Below are 5,695 nucleotides of genomic sequence, written 5' to 3'. Positions count from 1 at the left end.
GACATGTCAAAGTAGGAAAAGCAAAGGTAGAAATAAAAATGAATTATGGCTTAACTCAGGTCACATTTTTACACGGGACATAAGGCATTACAAAGTAGGTGTTAACCCTTTCAAGTAACCATGTCCACCATGGACTAAACATACTTCAAGACTGACTATAACTTCAGTTAATCAGAAAGCTTAGCATGTTTTATTACCTTCACTGATGTTAGTTTTTCACATATTTACTACCATCACCACTCTGCTCATATTCCCTTCCTCAGTGCTCCATAAAGAAGCAAAGAACGATCATCAATGACAGAGAGCATATGAAGTGAATCATTACTCTCTATCAGCTTCATACTCAGAATGGAATGTCACGACTCATCATCGTGGTCAGCGAGACCAAACACTTTAGAAACACATTCCTCAAGTCTGAAACTCTAGAAATTATCCCTGAAAGTATAGTCTTGGTTAGACTGAGGGGGGAACTGCATCTCATTCACTGCAGAGTGATTGTCACTCAGGGTTCAGAGGGACAGAAGCTAATCGCTACGTGCTCCAGATGACTCTGAGGTGGGAAAATCTATTTAGATCTTTAAGAAGACCGATATGTAGATTGAATTAGATTTTCAGTCACTGTTGTCTCAATACTTCAGTGTCAGCCTACTTATTCTCTACAATAAATGCTCCAGTCCTTTCTTTGCATTAATACTGGTTCTTAACATGCTTCCACTGGCTCAGATTATGGAGAACAACAAAATAAGTTACCATAGTTATGCGGACGACACACAAATTTACATAACCTTATCGCCAGGGGACTATTGTCCAATAAAAAAACTGACTAAGTGCATTGAACAAATTAACGTCTGGATGTGCCAGAACATTCTGAAATTAAATGAAGGAAAAACTGAGGTGGTTGTTTTTGGAGCAAAAGAGGAACGATTAAAAGTCTGCACTCAGCTTCAAACAACAATGTTAAAAACAACAGACAAAGCCAGAAATCTTGGTGTAGTCATGGACTCAGACCTGAATTTTAACAGCCACATTACAGTTTTTTCCAATTGCTAACACACTAAAATGACATGCACAGCACAATTATTTAAACTGACACACAGAGAGCAAAACTTCCTCTCAAGTCTCAGAAAGTCTAAACACATTTTCTGCTTTACACACATTTTGCATTTCAAAATGGCACTTTTTAAATGCACTGAACACAGTTTCCTGCATAAGACACAACAATCTGACATAAAGTCACATGTTTGCCATTTCAAAACACTGCCATTTAAAATGACACTACATGAGCTAAATGACTAATTACATGTGCCACCTTGCCAAACACCCATTGTTAATTGTAAACACTCCAATCAGGATGTTAGCACTATGAAAAGAATAATATTTAGGCTGCATTGTCCAAGCCCTATATATTTCTTTATTTTGTTTTTTCTAAAGGACTGAGAGACGACACCATGGTGGAGGAACATTGTTTCCCAGTATACTGGGTAACACCATATTGACAGATTTGTATGTGTTTTCAGGGAGTACTGGAAATGGATGCACATGCAATCCCACATGAGTTTAACTTTATAGATGAGGCTGGGTTCAATCTAGCAAAGACCAGAAGAAGGGGGAGAAACGTCATTGGCCACAGAGCCACTATAGATGTTCCTGGCCAACGTGGTGGGAACATCACAGTGTGCTCTGCCATCTCCAGTATGCATGTTGTCCTCCACCGTCATGTCAACCTTGGACCATACAACACAGCACATATTCTCACATTTCTGGACAGACTTCACAACATTCTCACACTACCAGAGCGTATGAAGGATGCAGACCATCAAGGAAACCGGTACGTTGTAGTATGGGACAACGTGAGCGTTCATCGTGCAGCCGCTGTACAAAACTGGTTCGCTGACCACCCACCATTTCTCGTGCGATACCTCCCACCATTCTCACCATGTCTGAACCTCAAAGAAGAGTTCTTTTCGGCATGGCGGTGGTGGAAGGTATACGACCCGCGGCCCTTTGTGCGCGTGCCTCTTGTGCAGGCTATGGAAGAGGCATGTGATGAGATGGATGTGGGTGCAATTCAGGGATGGATAAGGCACTCAAGGTGCTCCCCCCTCGATGTCTGTGGGGGGGACATATTGTCTGTGATGCCGAGATGTTGTGGACCGAACCGGCTGTGCGGCAAATGGAAAAAACTGTAATTATTTTTCTTGCTTCTTTTTTTACTGTGATATATTTTGTCTGAAATTTTCTTTTTCAGTTTACTGTTTTTTGTAAGAATATTTTTGTTCAGTTCCATGTAAATATATCTGCAATTTTTTGCACTGACTTGTTCACTGTAGTGAAACATAAAATAATGTTTTACCAGCATGTGTGTGTATCTGCAAATATTTCTGTGCATGTGAACAATCTAAAACATATTTTAGTATTATGGCAAGGCATAGTAAAGATGAGGGTGCTTTTCATTATGCCCAACAGTGTGTAGTTGGTTAGGCAAAAATCTGGTAATATGAATGAAGTGTGTGGCATTTCATGCAATGTGTAGTTTTGGTTGCAGTGCTTCATTTTGCAGGATATATGAGGTGTTTTGCAGTTTGGGTGTGTGGTTTTGTGAATTGTGTTATGTATTTTGATAAAACCAGACTAGTTTGCAAAATTGTGTGTTAGCAATAGGAAAAAACTGTAATTGCCAACACTCAAATCAGGATGTAAGCACTGTGAAAAGACCACAGGTGAGCACCTTTTTTTAACAGCAACAATGGAAGACGTTGCAGAGAGAGGTAGAGGAAGAGGAAGAGGAAGAGGGAGGTTGAGAACAAGAGGGGGAGGAAGAGTGAGAGGTAGGTGTAGAGCAGGTAGAGGAGTTCATGGCCAAAGAAAACAAACACTTTCAAATGAAATCTGAGCAACCTTAGTAGATCATGTCATCAACCATGGGCTGACAATGCGTGAGGCTGGACAGAGAGTGCAGCCAAACTTGAGCCGCTTTACTGTCGCCTCTGTCATCCGGACCTTTAGACTGGAGAACAGGTATGTAACTAAGATTTCATGTAGTACACATGCAGTACACCCCATGTCATAGTGTATCAGTTGGGTGACACCTGTTTACTTACTGTATGACATCAGCCATTTATGAACTGTACAAGTTTCCTGTACAATGTACTCTACTGTGGGGGAAAATATTTAGGTTGCAATGTCCAAGCTCTATATATTTCTTTATTTAATTTTTTCTAAAGGACTGAGAGACGACTCCATGGTGGAGGAAGGGGCCGAATGTTCACCGGGGTACAGGAAGCTGGCATTGTAAACTTGGTTTTGGAACATGATGAAATCAGATTACGAGAAATTCAAAGCCACATCATCCAAGACAACACCTTGTTCCACAACATTCAACGAGTCAGTCTGTCCACATTGGCTCGCATTCTCAAGCGAAACCAAATTAGAATGAAACAACTTTATAAGGTGCCGTTTGAGAGAAACTCTCAAGGAAACAAAGAGGTCAGACGAGCATATGTGGATGTAAGTACTGTATTGACTGTTATCCAGTAGAACTGGATAACACCATATTGACAGATTTTTGTTCTTTGTTCTCAGAGAGTACTGGAAATGGATGCTCATGCAATCCCACATGAGTTCATCTTTATAGATGAGGCTGGGTTTAACCTGGCAAAGACCAGAAGAAGGGGAGAAACGTCATTGGCCACAGAGCCACTATAAATGTTCCTGGCCAACGTGGTGGGAACATCACAATGTGCGCTGCCATCTCCAGTATGCATGGTGTCCTTCACCGTCATGCCAACCTTGGACCTTACAACACAGCCCATATTCTCACATTTCTGGACAGACTTCACAACATTCTCATACCACCAGAGCATATGAATGATGCAGACCCTCAAGGAAACCGGTACGTTGTAGTATGGGACAACGTGAGCTTTCATCGTGCCGCCGCAGTCCAAAACTGGTTTGCTGACCACCCACCATTTCTCATGCAATACCTGCCACCATACTCACCATTTCTGAACCCCATAGAAGAGTTCTTTTCGGCATGGCGTGGAAGGTATACGACCGGCAGCCCTTTGTGCGCGTGCCTCTTGTGCAGGCGATGGAAGAGGCATGTGATGACATTGATGTGGGTGCAATTCAAGGATGGATAAGGCATTCAAGGCGCTTCTTCCCTCAATGTCTGGCAGGAGAAGATATTGCCTGTGATGTTGACGAGGCGTTGTGGCCAGACCCGGCTGTGTGGCAAGATGCTGCCTAATTATTTTTGTTGCCTCTTTTTTTTTTTACTGTAATATATTTTTTCTGAATTTTCTTTTCTACGAATATTTTGTTTGGTCCCATGTGAATATATCCGCTGTGCATATGTTGAATTGACTTGTTTACTGTAGTGAAACAATAAAATGTTCTAACAGCGTGTGTGTGTGTAAATATTTCTGTGCATGTGAACAATCTAAAACATATTTTAGTATTATGGCAATGCATAGTAAAGATGAGGGTGCTTTTCATTATGCCCAACAGTGTGTAGTTGGTTAGGCAAAACTCTGGTAATATGAATGAAGTGTGTGTGTCGTTTAATGCAAAAGTTTGATTTTGATAATGCTATGTGTAGTTTTGGTTGCAGTGCTTCATTTTGCAGGATATATGAGGTGTTTTGCAGTTTGGGTGTGTGGTTTTGTGAATTGTGTTAAGTATTTTGATAAAACCAGACTAGTTTGCAAAATTGTGTGTTAGCAATAGGAAAAAACTGTAAAAGATTTTTGTGTGTAATGTATGTTAAGTGTGTTTAGTGTTTTGCAAATCACTGTGTGTAGAGTTTTGCAACAAGTGTGAGGTTGACAATGTGCTTATAGTTGTGCAAATATGGGCTGATCTTTTGCTTCTTGAGTGTAAGGTTTTGCTAATAGTGTACTAGTTTTAACTTTAGTGTGTAAGCAATCCAAAAAAACTAACTTTACAGATTATTTCTATTTTTTTTAAATACAGAAAAACACCAATAAATTACAAAAATAAACTGTGAATTTAAGGGACAACTAGCACGTGTAAAACCACCTGTGGGAGTGGAACATGGATGTGTAGAGATGGGCTTTCAAACAATGCACCTTTTGACATTTTGACACGTCACAGTGGGAAAAGCAAAGGTGTAAATAAAAATGAATTATGGCTTAACTCAAGTTACGTTTTTACAGTAGACATAAGGCATTACAAAGTCAAGAAAATAGGTGCTGATAGTGAAGGGCAAATGAAGCTTTGGTGAAGCACTGAACCACTTAGAGGAATTGGTTTGAAAATGGGTTCATTACTAGAAGCTTCAGTAACAGAGACCTCGCCTGGTGAAGGGCCAAGGCTGCATCCAAATGATCCCGACAAGACAGTGGACAGGAGGCTTTAGACTAGTGACACTCACGTGTACTAACAATGGGACAGCATTCTTTTAAAAATAAAGATTGATGGATTTGTGTATTGTTTCATTGGGTATTAGGTAAAGAGTGCTTGGGGAAACAGAGGATGTGCTTGTGTAACTATGGCTGGGGGGTATGTGGGACAGGGACCACTCATCAATTTTATTAAGGAACATTATTTTTTCCACATTATTGGACTTATTGGAAAACTCTGACTGTTGTTTGTGCATATGCACCAAAACAAGAGTTTGGAATATTCTGCCTTCTTGGAGACCTTGAATAGAGTTCTCTATGGGGCTCCAGTA

At 40.5% G+C, this 5,695-nt stretch overlaps 1 non-coding gene across 1 annotated transcript; it reads right to left on the bottom strand.

Annotated features, from left to right (window-relative positions):
• Positions 1-235: 235 nt before the first annotated feature.
• LOC116685007 (small nucleolar RNA U3) lies at positions 236-451 on the bottom strand. Its single transcript, XR_004330881.1, has one exon. It is a non-coding gene; the product is annotated as a small nucleolar RNA U3 (small nucleolar RNA).
• Positions 452-5,695: the final 5,244 nt, after the last annotated feature.

Source organism: Etheostoma spectabile, unplaced genomic scaffold, assembly GCF_008692095.1.
Source record: "Etheostoma spectabile isolate EspeVRDwgs_2016 unplaced genomic scaffold, UIUC_Espe_1.0 scaffold00569455, whole genome shotgun sequence".
NCBI lineage: Eukaryota > Metazoa > Chordata > Actinopteri > Perciformes > Percidae > Etheostoma > Etheostoma spectabile.
This window is presented reverse-complemented; position numbering and strand designations above follow the sequence as displayed.